We start from the raw sequence: 17,378 nt of genomic DNA, 5'->3' as shown, positions 1-17,378 counted from the left end.
CTGTAGAGAGAGGTGGGAGAGGTAATCAAATTCAACAAATTAGCTTGTATAAGAAAAAAAGAAACCAATTAGTTAAAAAGCAATTGCTACCAATGTTGAAAAATTCTCCTGACACATTTTCTCCCCAAGTAGTTTATTTAATAATGCATTAGCTTATAGGTGAGAAAGAAACAGACAAAAAAACCCCCCCTTGTTTGTGGGTACTACCATAACATTCCTTCAAATGAATTCTACTGATTCCTAAGTACAGGCGTCAAATACTGTATTACTACAGCCAATAATATTGAGAGAGATAAAAGCACCTGCCCATCTTTTCTCCAATTTCATTTTACACTCACTGATTTCATTTCACATTATCCCTTACTTTCAGTCTCACTGGCTTTTTCTCTTCTTAAAGTATCAAGCATGTTTCCACCTACTTGCATTTGCATTACTTGGAATGCTCTTCTGATCCTCATACAGCTGACTCCTTGACACAAAAGTCTTGGCTTAAAAGACACCTCCTGGGCTTCCCTGGTGGCGCAGTGGTTGAGAGTCTGCCTGCCAATGCAGGGGACACGGGTTCGAGCCCTGGTTTGGGAAGATCCCACATGCCGCGGAGCAACTGGGCCCGTGAGCCACAATTACTGAGCCTGCGCGTCTGGAGCCTGTGCTCCGCAATAACAGAGGCCGCGAGAGTGAGAGGCCCGCGCACTGCGATGAAGAGTGGCCCCCGCTTGCCACAACTAGAGAAAGCCCTCACACAGAAACGAAGACCCAACACAGCCATTAAAAAAAAAAAAAAAAAAAGACACCTCCTGAGATGGGGCCTTTCTTGACCACTCAATCTTAGATAGGGCAGCTACCCAGTTACTGTCTATCACAGTACAAAATTTCAATTATTTTTATAGGCACTAATTAATATTTGACATTCTTTTATTTACTTATTTATATATTGTCTTACCTCACAAAGAGTAAGCTTCATGACAAAAAAGACCTTCATTTCACTGATCTCCCTGCTTCATGACAAAAAAGACCTTCATTTCACTGATCTCCCCTAGCAAACAGAACAGTACTAAAATATTTTTGGCACTCAGTAATTATTTGGTTAATAATAAAAGGAAGAAAAATGGAGAAAAGGAGACCATGGTAACAGGGAGACTGAAGAACGAGAAAAGAATTAGAGCAGCTGAGGAAGGGGAGAATTCCCAGGGAAAGAAAGAAGTCAGGTAATCTGATCTAATCTCCTTGTTTATATGCTAACAACTAAACAACTAATCTTTTGGCAAATAGACTAATTATATTTACTATGAGGGGAGTCCTCATCTATGGAATACTCTTAGAGGGTTATCCTGGTTTAAGATAGCTTATTACAACAAAACTACAATGTTTATAAGGCATGGCTCCCTGGAGAATGTCACATAAACTATGTTAGTCCCTAGGACAGTTCTCAAATAGGGATGATTTTGCCCCCGTTGGGACATTTGGCAATATCTGGTGACACTCTGGGACATCACATCTGGGGGGTTGGGAGGGTACTACTGTTTTCTGGTGGGTAGAGGCCAGTGATGCTGCTAAACATACTAGAAGGCACAGGACAACCTCCTCACAGCAAAGCATTATCTAGCCCCAAATGTCAATAGTGCAGAGCATATAAAAACCTACTCTAGAGTCTAAAATAGAGATGTTTTATAACCCAAACACTTCTCACAGTGTGAAAAGACCAACAAAACTCAATTAAGAGACCTCACTAATTGTTTGGGCCAAAGAGCATGTGTCCATTGTTAGACTGAAAGAAAGAACAACTAGGGGGACATATAGGATGTCTCAGGCCACTCCCTGTTTCTGCTCTTCTTGATTGCATATACCCTTTGAAGTTATTACAAAGCTTAATACTTGGAAAAATCTCTGGCTCCTATATTAGTGTAATTAGATATAAAATAACTGTATGAAATGTTTAACAAAATAAAAGAGAATTTAAAAATAATGAAGAATAATAAAATGACTAGCAAATTTGAAAATATAACTTTTAAAAATAAAAATATATACTTGTTAAATTAAAAACAATCAATATCTGAGTTAAACAATAGATTAAATACAGTGAAAAGTGGTGATCTGAGAGATCTGAAGAAATAACCCAGTATGCTGTTACAACTAGACAAAGTATACATTAAGTAGATCAAAGAGAAACAAGTCCAAATATATCGATACTCACAATAAATGTAAATGAATTAATCTTAACACCCAAAAGATTGACAGACTGAATTACTAAACAGCAATCAAGTAAACACTAGAGCTATACCTAAAATAGGACAGAGAAAGGTTGAAAGTTAAGAGATAGAATAAGAACCTCCTGTAAATAATAACCAAAAGTATCTGGTGGCTACATCAATAGTACCAGATCAGACAAAATAGACTCTAAAAACGAAAGGTATTATTAGGGATGGGGGGAAAAAAACACAAAACACTTCTCTACATAATAATAAAAGATACAGCTCACTAAGAAGGTATAAAACTTTTGAATTTGCATGCCCTGATGGAATAGCCTCAAAATAATTAAAACAAATAGACCTCCAAAAGAAAGTAACAAGTCCAACATCAAAGTGAAAGTTCAATAATTGATCAACTATTGATAGGTCAAATCAACAAAAATTCAACAAAAAATAGGGAACTTGAGCCGTGAAATTAGTAAATTTAACCTAACATATATGAAAATATATATTATTTTCAAGTACACTTGTAACAATTTTAAATGGTCTATGTATGCGAGGCCATAAAGTAAATCTCAACAAATTTCAAAAAATAAGTATCATATAGATCAGGGGTCAACAAACTTTGCAGAAAGAGAGTAAATACTTAGGTTTGGCAGGCCACACGCAGTCTGTGCTGTATAATCTTTGCTTTTTTTTTTTTCTTTAAAAAAACAAAACAAACAAACAAAAAAACACCATTCTTGGGCTCAGTGTGACCAAATTAGTCTGCTGACCCCTGATATAGCTCATATTTTCTGAGCAAAATACAATTAGATTAGAAATCAGAAACACAAAAGATTAAAAAACATAGATGACTGCATTACAAATCTGTAAGGAAATGGTATGAGAATGGCTGGGGCAAAAAAACGGATGGATTATCCACACCACACTGAAGAACTTTAATCAGAAAAGTAAAATGATCCAATTTGCAAATAAACTCCCTAGCTAGCTGACTTTAAATTTCAAGTATCCATTGGGAATGAATTTAGGAGAGCATTTCTGGAAACGAGATGATTCAGAGAACCACATCTGGATTTTTCTAACACTAGATAACACACTTTCTGGAGCATTTGGAAGAAGAAATGAAAGCAGGAGTCAGTGGACAGCAAAGAGACTCTCAAAGTTTAGTGTGCATCAAAGTCACCAGAGGGGGCTTCCCTGGTGGCGCAGTGGTTAAGAATCCGCCTGCCAATGCAGGGTACACGGGTTCGAGCCCTGGTCCGGGAAGATCCCACATGCCGCGGAGCAACTAAGTCCGTGCACCACAAGCGCCCTAGAGCCCGCGAGCCACAACTACTGAGCCCGTGTTCCACAACTACTGAAGCCTGCCTGCCTAGAGCCCATGCTTCTAACAAGTGAAGCCACCGCAATGAGAAGCCTGCACACGGCAATGAAGAGTAGCCCCCACTCGCCGCGACTAGAGAAAGCCCGCACACAGCAACAAAGACCCAACGTTGCCAAAAATAAATAAATAAACAAAATTAAAAAAAAAAAAAAAGTCACCGGAGGGCTTCTCAAATTGCTAAGCCCCACCTCCCTATTCTTCACCTCCAAGTTTCTGATTCAGCAGATCAGATGGCACTGAGATGGGGCACAAAAATTTTATATTTCCAACAAATTCTGCAGTGATGCAGCAGGTCAAGGACCATACTTTGATAACCAGTTTTAGAGATAGTATCTTTTATTCTGAAGTCACCATTCAATTTTGTCTCAAATCAATAGTAACCAAGGAGTTTCCATCTATATTAAGAATTTGGTGGCTTGCACAATCTGCTTTAGGTCTTCTTTAGGTTGCACAATCTGCTTCTCAGCAGTCTTTCTCAACAAGGTCTTACTGAAAGTGAACTGAATGACTTTTTTCTCAATTATCCTACAGATGGAACATAGTTAATATCATCCATTGAGAAGTAAAGCATACAATGTATGCCTTAGGGCACTGGAGTTTAAATTCTCTACCTAGATTGAGAGAATTCTATTCAAAGACAAGAACGCTATTCATGATGACTGACATTAAGTCAGAAGTCTTTAAAGAAAGGTCTTGACACTAAACTGAACAGTATTCTGCCTCCGAACCTACTTTTTAACCACACACGTTAGTGCTTTCAAAATGTAGAATCAGAACAAGAGACATGGGATATATGGACTATTCTGCCTCAGGCAAGGTCTTAAGCATTAACAAGTATTTGGGACCACTGCTTTCATTATTTTGACATATCTCACAATAATCTGAATGTCCTGTCCCTCTCTTTAAAAAGCAGGCGGTAAGATTTCATTGATGTTTACTCTAATTCACAAACCTAACAAACCTTAACAAAACAAGATACCACTCACACTGAAACTCTAAGAAGAGTTCTAACAATGGGGTCTGGTAATGAGGTCACACTGTTATACACTGCACTAACAGGAAACTCTAAAGCTTCCTGAGGGCTCATCAAAACAATCAGTATGAATTATACTTGTCAAAAAAATGAAGTAAAGCACATTACTTGGTTTTCTAATTTGGTTTTATTTATTTTCTTCCTCCAGTTAAATGACCAACACTGTAAACTGTAACAGCTCATTTCCTCATAGTCACCTATAAATCATTTATTCACAAATACTTGAGTATCTCCTATCTAGTAGGAACTGTGCTAGGCACTGAGTATAAATAAGGCTTACAGAACTCTATTCTTCAAAACTCATTGTATTCTGTACCAGTAAAAAGATCACCAACATTTAAGGGTAACTGAAATGTATAAAGGTCAAAATGAGAAAGCCAATTTTAAATCTTTGGTTATTCATTTAATCAGCAAATATCTATAGATCACCTACAATATATTAGATACACTGCAAGGATCTAGAGATTAAAAGAAAAACATTTTTGGTATGACTGCAGCTGCCCTAAATAACAAGTTTACAGTATGGTTGAAAAGAAAGAAAAATAGTTGCAATAATTGTGCAGATACAACTGCAGGAAGACAAGGGAGAAAACACCTAAGAGGGTGAGAAGGAAGGTAGATAAGAAGGAAGGAAATTGAGATTTAAAGGACTTGAATGAGCTGGCCTGGTGGGGAAGAAAAGGTTATTCCAAGGTAGACATATAAAGAAGAAAACTAAAATAACAGATTATTGCTTAAAAAATCCCTATATAATAGTGCATTTGGAGACTCATGAAATAAGACTAAAGATGTAAGCAGAGATCCAACAACATGTCTCAATTTAAGCATTTTTTATCCTGATAAAAAAATTTAACATATCGTACAAAAATGACTCAAATTTAAGTGTAGTGAACAGATGAAAGGTGGGGTCAAGTTGAAGACAAGCAAACCAGTTGGAAAGTTTTTTCAAGGAACCAGGTGAGAGACAGAGGATACAACTGAGGCAGGGAAAGGCAGAAAAGGATGGATCTGAGAGATACTTATATTTGGGAGATAGAATAAATTCACGGGGCAGGATGTGAAGATCAAGGGGAAAGGGGCAGGACACCCATATTTCTGGTTCAGGAGAAGCAGAACAGCAGAGTGTATGGGTATAGAGGGCATACTGGAAGATGAAAGATGATTAATTCTGCTTTGGAAAGTTTTGATCATGGGCCATCAAGTGGGATATACAGTTTGGGGTTTCCTATCACAGGTCTGGGCTGGAAGTACAGAATTTAGTGTTATCACTTCAACGTAGTTAAAATCTTGGATGAACATATTCCTTTAAGTCAAATTATTTATATATATAAACCTGTGGACCCTCTCCCTAAGAAAATAGACATATACACATATAAACATTTTGTAATTTATTTCAGAGGCTGCATGAACGCCATGAAACCTATCCATGTACCCCGAAAAACCTCTTGAGAGTAGACAGTACAGGGTCAAGGACAGAGTCCTAAGAGATCAGCAAAGAGCTGTCATATGAAGAAAGTGGTATCACATGAAAAAAGAAAGTTTCAAATGTTATGCTACAGGGTGCAGTGTACTTAGCCACTCTCAAGTCTTAGATGACTTTAGTACACATAGTTTCAAAAAAAATGGTCAGAGAAAGAAAATTTCAGTGGGTGAAAGATAAATGGAGGGCTTCCCTGGTGGCACAGTGGTTAAGAATCCGCCTGCCAACGAAGGGGACATGGGTTCGAGCCCTGGTCCGGGAAGATCCCCCATGCTGCAGGGCAACTAAGCCCGTGAGCCACAACTACTGAAGCCCGCGCACCTAGAGCCCGTGCTCCACAACAAGAGAAGCCACCACAGTGAGAAGCCCGTGCACCACAAGAAGAGTAGCCCCTGCTCGCCACAACTAGAGAAAGCCACGCGCAGCAACAAAGACCCAACGCAGCCAAAAATAAAAATAAAAATAAAAAAATTTATTTAAAGAAAAGATAAACAGAAAGGGAGGAAATGGGGAAATAAAATGGGTACTAGCTACTCTTTCAAGGAACTTGGTTGAAAAGAAAAGGAGAAGAGGCAAGAAATAGCAAAATGCATGCGGTTGAGAGTTTTTAGAAATACAGGAGAGAGTTGAGCACAATTCTATAATCAGAGGAGAGCCAATAGAGAAAGAGAGAGAGGTTGAATAACCAGAAGAAAGACTGATTTAGGGGAGTAGCCTCCCTGAGAATGCAGGAGAGAGAATCATGGTTCTAGAGATAAGACTTGGATGGAAGGATGAGCATGGAGGGATGGATGAGTCAAAGTGCAGATATGTTTGTGATATGGGAAGCAGAAGGTGAATGGGGGAGAAAAAATATGGTAAAAGAGAGTTCCACCAAAATGACTCCTATTTTCTTTGAGATCTGCCAAGACTATTCAAAAGAAGATGAGATGGAATTTTTAAAGACAGAGGCAAAAGTTTAACCTTACCACCAAAAATGAGAGGAAATTGATTAATAAACCATAAAAGGATTTTTCAGGTGGCACATGAATGCTCATCTCATACCGGAAACCATAAATTTAGAATGGCAACAATCTGGCAAAGGAATGAAGGTTGGTATTATAGAGAGTTAAGGCTTTATAACACAGGGACAGTAGGAGGACAGTGGAGCCTAAATAATGCGAATGATTAAGTGCTGGATTTGAGATCCAAAGGAAAGGAAAAAACATTCACCTAGGAGGTCTTAAAGATACAACGTCATAATGTTTATGGTTAAAACTTCTTATATATGAGACACAGTGAATGCTCATCAAGATAAACTGGCCTGCAAAGTAATTGTTACCACAGTAATTTTTATTCCACATTTAGTATGGCCTACTAAATGACAAATGTACACATAAAAAATCCCTCAGAACAAATATAATTGCTAAAAGACTGAAACCCTAAAAGTCAATTTTTTCCTGTTGGCCTGAAGTACCCCCCACTATGGTTATCTGAATGAATCTTTACAGTGTTGATTAGATATATGTACAGATAAAAAGGAACTGTCTCGAAGAAGTTAACTGCCCTTTTTAACATTCAAATAGGGAAGATAAAAATTTGACAGTAATACATTTCCCTTTGTGAAATGATATTAACCAATAATGAGTAAGCTAGAATTCTAGTACACATTATTTTGAAGTATCACATAAAAAATTGTAAGATTTATTCTTCATATTCCAAACCTGTGTTTCTCAACTCTAAAAAGGGTCTAACAGATTGATAGCAACTTTAGGAAAATATAATTACAGTATTTTTAATTATTAAAAATTAACAAAAATTCCAGAAGAGACAAACCATATTTCCTAATGAGTATAAAGCCAAGCAATTACTTGTTGATGATCATGGATACCAGGTAATTATTAGGAAGAAAAAAAAAAGAAAAAGGGATATAATGTAGGTAAGGAATAAAAACACTGAAAAGATGGAGTAGCCTATGAATGGAGTAAAAATTAGAATTTAAAATTTCAATACTGAAAATAGAATTATATGCCCACAAACCATATCGTTAAAAAAAGTAAGCTAAAATATTTATATTTTAATTCACCAGTTTAAAAAATCGAGTCGTGGGCTTCACTGGTGGCGCAGTGGCTGGGAATCCGCCTGCCAATGCAGGGTACGCGGGTTCGAGCCCTGGTCCGGGAAGATCCCACATGCCGCGGAGCAACTAAGCCCGTGCACCACAACTACTGAGCCTATGCTCTAGAGCCCGCGAGCCACAACTACTGAAGCCCAAGCGCCTACAGCCCGTGCTCCGCAACAAGAGAAGCCAGCACAATGAGAAGCCTGTGCACCGCAACGAAGAGTGGCCCCGCTCGCCACAACTAGAGAAAGGCCGCGTGCAGCAATGAAGACCCAACACAGCCAAAAATAAATAAATAAAATAAATTTATTTTTAAAAAGTTTTAAAAATCAAGTTGTGATATAGTTTACACTGTTTAGATCAGAATTCAGAAAACATCAGCCTTAATAGCCTTAATGTATGTAAAACATTATATATATAATCCTCTATATGCCATTTCAAAATGGGGTGGGTTTTTTCATAGTAAATCCTAAAGAAAATTTTAACTTAATTGTATTGAACTTGTATTCCTTACTTTTATTGTACCTTATTGCCACCAATTGGTTAATGTAGTGGAGTCACATTACAGGTGCATTTAATTATTTGAATCAATCAAACACAAGAGGCCAAATATAAGGCATAGACAGACATAAACAGTAATATTAGAGATTCTGCCCACTATTTCATGTACTCAATACATGCTCTAGAGTGAATGGGGTGAGCAACAAGGATATGATGCTCTCTTAATCTGTTTCAATCACTACATGCATATCAAACTGAGAATCTTGCTGCACTGCATGACTCCAATGTTTAAACCTAAGTTCCCTTTTAAAAAAATATACAACATGGCCATTAAACACAAGCCAACTTTTTCATCTGGTGCACTCTCAGAAACTGTGATATGTTCCAAGTTTGGAGGAAAAACGTGGCTGCATACAACATATTGAGAGACAGTATGTTGTGACAACCTGGTGTCCTCCTAAAGAATTTTTAAGGGAAATTTTAACTATTTATAGTTTCCAGCCAACAAGTTCACTTTAGATCCTAACTCATTCTTAAGCAAGAAGCAACTGCTCTTGAATAGTTTCCCATCAAATTAGAAAACACACTCACAGCATGGAGAATAGAGAAAGCAAGGGAAAGATGATTAAGTATATACATATATACTTTTTATATAAATCAAAATCTATAATGGCTTGTTAAGAATAAAATTTATATAAATGAGATTGTTGTTCTCTAACTTTTCCCTCCAATTACTTACTTACTTATATTAACTCCAGGTTTCCCATCCAAAGGTGGGGGGCAAAACCTAGCCAGGCTCATAACTATAAACCAGAGTCTACAGAAGACCCCCACGGTTACATTAATTTTACTTTTAACAAAGGATAAGAAAAGTTTTCTTTTAAATGTTCTTGGGAAAATAAGTGGCTAGAATAACGTATCAGCACAGATGAGAACAAGAACAGTCAGAAAGAACACCCCACAAGGAACAAACAAGCACACAATATGGTAGAGAACACATGGAGAAGACCCACAACATACGAGGCAGTACATATTTTCATTCCAGTGAAAAAGGTCTGGCGCCAGATTAGCTGAGAAAGGCAACATTCTCATTCCATCCCCATCTATGGGCCTCTTAAAGACAGACCCAAGGAATTTGTGCCTGTCCCCTAATAAGCCCTGAAAAGATTAATTTGAATTGAAACCTCTCAGGAGGTACCCTCATACACCAAACCAAAACTCAAGTGATGCTCTGGAGCAAGCCTTAGCTGTTTAGAGAAAGAATTATCATGACCTTGTACACTTACTTGTTCCTCTGTACCACAATTATAAGGAACACCACTACATTCCCAAATATGAGCTCTGGTGACCTTTTAGAAATCTGATGCAAGTTTTTATACTCAAACAACTAGGATTATACACTTCAAATCCAAAAAAGCATTTATCAAAGGATATGATGGCTTTGATCTTTACTTACTGTTTTATGCAGAGTAGAGGAAATTCTTTTTTTTTTTAACATCTTTATTGGAGTATAATAGCTTTACAATGGTGTGTTAGTTTCTGCTGTATAACAAAGTGAATCAGCTATATGTATACATATATCCCCATATCCCCTCCCTGTTGCGACTCCCTCCCACACTTCCTATCCCACCCCTCTAGGTGGTCACAAAACACCGAGCTGATCTCCCTGTGCTATGTGGCTGCTTCCCACTAGCTATTTATTTTACATTTGGTAGTGTATATATGTCCATGCAACTCTCTCATTTCAACCCAGTTTACCCTTCCCCCTCCCCATGTCCTCAAGTCCATTCTCTGTCTCTGTCTTTATTCCTGTCCTGTCCCTAGGTTCTTCAGAACTACTTTTTTTTTTGGATTCTATATATATGTATTAGCATACAGTAAATGGTTTTCTCTGTCTGACTTACTTCACTCTGTATGACAGACTCTAGGTTCATCCACCTCACTACAAATAACTCAATTTCATTTCTATTTATGGCTGAGTAATATTCCATTGTGTATATGTGCCACATCTTCTTTATCCATTCATCTGTCGATGAACACTTAGGTTGCTTCCATGTCCTGGCTATTGTAAATAGTGCTGCAATGAACATTGTGGTACATGACCCTTCCTGAATTATGGTTTTCTCAGGGTATATGCCCAGTACTGGGATTGCTGGGTCATATGGTAGCTCTATTTTTAGTTTTTTAAGGAACCTCCATACTGTTCTCCATAGTGGCTGTATCAATTTACATTCCCACCAACTGTGCGAGAGGGTTCCCTTTTCTCCACACTCTCTCCAGCATTTACTGTTTGTAGACTTTCTGATGGTGGCCATTCTGACCAGTGTGAGGTGATACCTCATTGCAGTTTTGATTTGCACTTCTCTAATGATTAGTGATGTTGAGTATCCTTTCATGTGTTTGATGGCAATCTGTATATCTTCTTTGGAGAAATGTCTATTTAGTCTTCTGCCCATTTTTGGATTGGTTTTTTTTTTTTTTTGATATTGAGCTGCATGAGCTGCTTGTATATTTTGGAGATTAATCCTTTGTCAGTTGCTTCATTTACAAATATTTTCTCCCATTCTGAGGGTTGTCTTTTCGTCTTGTTTATGGTTTCCTTTGCTGTGCAAAAGCTTTTAAATTTCATTAGGTCTCATTCGTTTATTTTTGTTTTTATTTCCCTCTCTCTAGGAGGTGGGTGAAAAAGGATCTTGCTGTGATTTATATCATGAGTATTCTGCCTATGTTTTCCTCTAAGAGTTTGATAGTGTCTGGCCTTACATTTAGGTCTTTAATCCATTTTGAGTTTATTTTTGTGTATGGTGTTAGGGAGTGTACTAATTTCATTCTTTTACATGTAGCTGTCCAGTTTTCCCAGCACCACTTATTGAAAAGGCTTTCTTTTCTCCACTGTTTATTCTTGACTCCTTTATCAAAGACGAGGTAACCATAGGTGCATGGGTTTATCTCTGGGCTTTCTATCCTGTTCCATTGATCTATACTTCTGTTTTTGTGCCAGTACCATACTGTCTTGATTACCATACCTTTGTAGTATAGTCTGAAGTCAGGGAGCCTGATTCCTCCAGCTCCGTTTTTCTTTCTCAAGGTTGTTTTGGCTATTGGGGGTCTTTTGTATCTCCATACAAATTGTGAAATTTTTTTTTCTACTTCTGTGAAAAATGCCATTGGTAGTTTGATAGGGATTACACTGAATCTGTCAATTGCTTTGGGTAGTACAGTCATTTTCACAATGTTGATTTTTCCAATCCAAGAACATGGTATATCTCTCCATCTGTTTGTATCGTCTTTAATTTCTTCCATCAGTGTCTTATAGTTTTCTGCATACAGGTCTTTTGTCTCCTTAGGTAGGTTTATTCCTAGGTATTTTATTCTTTTTGTTGCAATGGTAAATGGCAGTGTTTCCTTAATTTCTCTTTCAGATTTGTTATCATTAGTATATGGGAATGCAAGAGTTTTCTGTGCATTACTTTTGTATCCTGCTACTTTACCAAATTCATTGATTAGCTCTAGTAGTTTTCTGGTAGCATCTTTAGGATTCTCTATGTATAGTATCATGTGATCTGCAAACAGTGACAGTTTTATTTCTTCCTTTCCGATTTGGATTTATTTCTTTTTCATCTCTGATTGCTGTGGCTAAAACTTCCAAAACGATGTTGAATAACAGTGGTGAGAGTGGGCAACCTTGTCTTGCTCCTGATCTTAGTGAAAATGGTGTCAGTTTTTCACCACTGAGAAGGATGTTGGCTGTGGGTTTGCCATATGTGGCCTTTGTTATGTTGAGGTAAGTTCCCTCTATGACTACTTTCTGGAGGGTTTTTATCATAAATGGGTGTTGAATTTCGTTGAAAGCTTTTCAACAAAAGCTTTGGTTAACTTACTGTGTTCGGGGTCTCCTTTTCACAGACTGTAGGTTCATAGTTCCCGTTTTTTTTGGTGTCTGCCCCCAGTGGCTAAGGTTGGTTCAGTGTGTTGTTTAGGCTTCCTGGTGGAGGGGACTGGTGCCTGTGTTCTGGTGGATGAGGCTGGATCTTGCCTTTCTGGTGGGCAGGGCCGTATATGGTGTTGTGTTTTGGGGTGTCTGTGACCGTATTATGATTTTAGGCAACCTCTCTGCTAAAGGGTGGGGTTGTGTTCCTGACTTGCTAGTTGTTTGCAATGGGGTGTCCAGCACTGGAGCTTGCTGGTCATTGAGTGGAGCTGGGTCTTAGTGTTGAGAGGGAGATCTCTAGGAGAGCTCTCGCTGATTGATATTACGAGGGGTCGGGAGATGTCTGGTGGACCAATGTCTTGAACTCGGCTCTCCCACCTCAGAGGCTCAGGGCTGACACCCAGCCGGAGCACCAAGACCCTGTCCGCCACACGGCTCAGAAGAAGAGGGAGAAAAGAAAAAAAAAGAAAGAAAGAAAAAATTAAAAAAAAATAAAGTTATTAAAATTAAAAAATATATTATTAAAATAAAATAATAAAGTAATTAATTAAAAAAAAAGAAGAAAGCAACCAAACCAATAAACAAATCCACCAATGATAACAAGCACTAAAAACTATACTAAAAAAAAAAAGACAGACAGAACCCTAGGACAAATAGTTAAAGCAAACCTATACAGACCAAATCACACAAAGAAGCATACACATACACACTCACAAAGAGAAAAAGGAAAAAAAAAATATATATATATACATATAAAAGGAAGAGAGCAACCAAATCAATAAACAAATCCACCAATGATAATGAGCTCTAAATAGTAAACTAAGATAAACATAAAACTAGAAACAAATTAGACACAGAAAGCAAACCCCAAGTCTACAGTTGCTCTCAAAGTCCACCGCCTCAGTTTTGGGATGATTCACTGTCTATTGAGATATTCCACAGGTGAAGGGTACATCAAGTTGATTGTGGAGATTTAATCCGCTGCTCCTGAGGTTGCACAGATAGATTTCCCTTTTCTCTTCTTTGTTTGCACAGCTCCTGGGGTTCAGCTTTGGATGTGGCCCTATCTCTGCATGTGGGTCGCCCTCTGGCTTGTGTTCTTCACCCAGACAGGCGGGGGTTAAAAAGCAGCTCATTCGGGGGCTCTGGCTCACTCAGGCTGGGAGGAGGGAGGGGTATGGAATGCAGGGTGAGCCTGCAGCAGCAGAGGCCAGTGTGACGTTGCAGCAGCCTGAGGCGCGCCCTGTGTTCTCCTGGGGAAGTTGTCCCTGGATCACACGACCCTGGCAGTGGCGGGCTGCACAGGCTCCTGGGAGGGGAGGTGTGGATAGTGACCTGTGCTCACACACAGGCTTCTTGGTGGCGGCAGCAGCAGCCTTAGCGTCTCATGCCCGTCTCTGGGGTCCGCGCTGATAGCCACAGCTCACACCCGTCTCTGGAGCTCCTTTAGGCGGTGCTCTGAATCCCCTCTCCTCGCGCACCCTAAAACAATGGTCTCTTGACTCTTATGCAGGTCCAGACTTTTTCCTAGACTCCCTCCCGGCTAGCTGTGGTGCACTAGCCCCCTTCCAGCTGTGTTCACACAGCCAACCCCAGTCCTCTCACTGGGATCCGACCTCCAAAGCCCAAGCCTCAGCTCCCAGCCCCCGCCCGCCCCGGTGGGTGAGCAGACAAGCCTCTCAGGCTGGTGAGTGCTGGTCGGCACCGATCATCTGTGTAGGAATCTCTCTGCTTTGCCCTCTGCACCCCTTTTGCTGCGCTCTCCTCCATGGCTCCTAAGCTTCCACCCCCCGCCACTCCCCATCTCCGCCAGTGAAGGGCCTTCCTAGTGTGTGGAAACCTTTCCTCCTTCACAGCTCCCTCCCAGATGTGCGGGTCCCGTCCCTATTCTTTTGTCTGTTTCTTCTTTTTTCTTTTGCCCTACCCAGGTACGTGGGGAGTTTCTTGTCTTTTGGGAAGTCTGAGGTCTTCTGCCAGCATTTAGTAGGTGTTCTGTAGGAGTTGTTCCACATGTTGATGTATTTTTGATGTATTTGTGGGGAGGAAGGTGATCTCCATGTCTTACTCCTCCACCATCTTGAAGGTCGGTGTAGAGGAAATTCTTAAATCACCCTAACACTGACACTGTGTAAAAGAAGTTGGCACATACCTCGTAATAGCAGAATGAAATCTCTACCCCTCTCTCTCAAGTAGAGAAAAACTAGACACTAAAATCAGGACTCAGATGAATTTATGTGGTAAACAAGAAATATAAAAACAGAAAAGTAAATTACTAACTCATTGGGCATTATGAATTAGAACAAACACATGCTAAGAATTTTATTGTGCTAATATATTACATGTCATGTATGCTTTATTAATCTTTCTGAAAGAATGTATTGCCATGACCATTATTTAACATTCTGGTCTGAACTGTTTGTTTCAATCTTTATGAATAAAAACGTAATTACTTACAAAAACAGGGTACTTTCTTTCACTTTGTATTAGTCAGAAATGTGCCCTGGCAAATATAGTCCATAAGAATGTTTTCTCTGTGCCTTGTTCTGAGCTGAACTCTCACTTCCCTATCGACTCCATCCTCTGCTATTCAGTTTCCTAAACTGAAAGATGTCTGAAAGGGTCAGACCCATATCTCTCATTCTTTCTTACATTCTAACTTCTAAGCCATTTTTCTTACCAACATATTATATATACTACAGTTCAGAGAAAAAACAGATTTTGTCAATGATACCTCCCACCTTTTTTAGAATGTAATTACTGAAAGAAACACCATGCTTCAAAAAGCATCAAAACATGAAGAACATTTTTTAAAAATTCATTTTCTCTGATGTCTTAAATATTTCAGGATGTGTGCCCTTAACAAATTTTTAAATAGTAATATAGTCATTCCTCTAAAGATTGCTGGTTAACCATTTTTACAGTAAAGACATTAGGAAAATCATGATTGTTGTTCATTTTTTTTAGAAATGACATCTGTATAGGTTGAACATTGATTTTTTCAATGTTTTATAAAAATTTCCATGTAAGTATAGACCATAAAATAATTAGGTCACTAAGTACTACATGTTGCTTTCTGATCTTAAAAGTACTTTAAAAAAATTATCTGTACTGCCTAATGTCAATAAGTTATCAAAGTTAAGTACTCTTTTCACATGAGTGACTTCTAGATAGTTGAAGGAACCTGTAATCCTACTTTAAGTTTTCTCTTCGCCAAGCTAATCAATCCCATTTCTTTCCATCAATCTCCCTCATTAAGCCTTGGTTTATATCCTGTCACACAGAAATATGTAGAAACATGCATGAGAACTATATACACCAGCTTCAAGGTAATGGATTGAGAGGCAGCAGAGAAGTGACAAAAGAGGGAAAAAAAATTAGCAATACTTTTCAAAAGAGAAGAACTAAAGCAAATAAGGCAAAAATTACTACTTGTTAAATCTGCATGGCAAGTATAGGAGTGTATTACATTATTTTCTGATAATTTTCCATATTCTTGAAATACTCCACAATTTAAAGTTTTAATTAAGTTTTAAATAAACACAGAAGCCTAATAAGAGAGATAAGAGTTGTGAAAGCATCAAACTGAATGTCTGCCAAATCGCAGGTTCTGAAAGCACTACTGAAAATGCTCAGGCTTATGAGAGACTGAACGTTGAACATCTGGGTGCTCTTTTAATATTGCTACCCATAATGTGCTTCAATTCCATTTAACCCAAATCAATTCTGCCATTTTCAATCCAGAGTCCATTCTCCATTCTCCTTAGCGTAAAAGAAAGAAGAGATCAAGTAGTTAATGAAATCTATATTCTCTTTTAACATCCTAGTAACTGCCCCAAGAAACACACTGTTGAATGTAGCTTAAAAACTGTTTTTGCTAACCTTACTGTTTCTTCAAGGATACGCATCACAGGTCCCACAAACTCTCTTTCCTTTAATTTATTCTTAGTTTGTGTACTCCTCCTCCATGTTCAATTTATATTTTTTTAAAAATATTCAGGCACAGCAACATCAGTTTCTTGAGATACCTCTCTCTTCTTGATCATCAGAGTTATGTATGAATACACCATCAGGATTACATTTTCCAGAGACCCAGACTCTGAAGATCTACCTTTGTGTTTATACTCTCAGACTAAGAATCATACAAACCTTTTTTCTAAATTACAGTTGCCAGATTAGCAGATAAAAATATAAAGTCAGAGTTAAATTTGAATTTCAATTAATTTTTTAGTATAATATGTTCCATGCAATATTTGGGATATACTTATACTAAAAAAATTACTTGTTGTTACCTGAAATTCGAATTTAACTCTGCATCTTGTATTTTATTTGGCAACCCTACTCTGAACATTCAAAAATCTGTATTCCTTCACTCTTCTGGCAAATACTGTATCTTCTTAAGTCAAGAATAATAGTTAACAAGAGGTCTCAAAATTTTTGAAATAGGTACCAACTCTTTAAAAGTTCAAATGAGAAAAATGAACAAAAAGTAAAAGATTAGACAAGTCTGTAGCAGTGACACACTTTAATAGATCATTTGTGAGGGCAGCTGCAAAGACCTGAGAAACACCAGGTTCACCAGGGTGAAAAAGTAAACTTCAAGATGGTAATCTAACCAAAGAAGACTGAAACCTAAAAATTCCCACAACAATCTGGAAAAGGAGGTGTTAACTGAAGTGTTCTTTATTCCACTTTTTATTCAGCATTGATTAAAAAAAAATTATACTGCATCTGGTGAAAATACTTCTACCCATCCATT

The 17,378-nt window shown here is 38.2% G+C and overlaps 1 protein-coding gene across 1 annotated transcript in view; it reads right to left on the bottom strand.

The window, feature by feature from the left end:
• Positions 1-17,378, bottom strand: part of ASCC3 (activating signal cointegrator 1 complex subunit 3) — a 338,689-nt gene that overhangs the window by 313,356 nt on the left and 7,955 nt on the right. The window lies entirely within an intron of this gene.

The sequence above is a fragment of the Eschrichtius robustus genome, chromosome 9, assembly GCF_028021215.1.
Source record: "Eschrichtius robustus isolate mEscRob2 chromosome 9, mEscRob2.pri, whole genome shotgun sequence".
Taxonomy (NCBI): domain Eukaryota; kingdom Metazoa; phylum Chordata; class Mammalia; order Artiodactyla; family Eschrichtiidae; genus Eschrichtius; species Eschrichtius robustus.
This window is presented reverse-complemented; position numbering and strand designations above follow the sequence as displayed.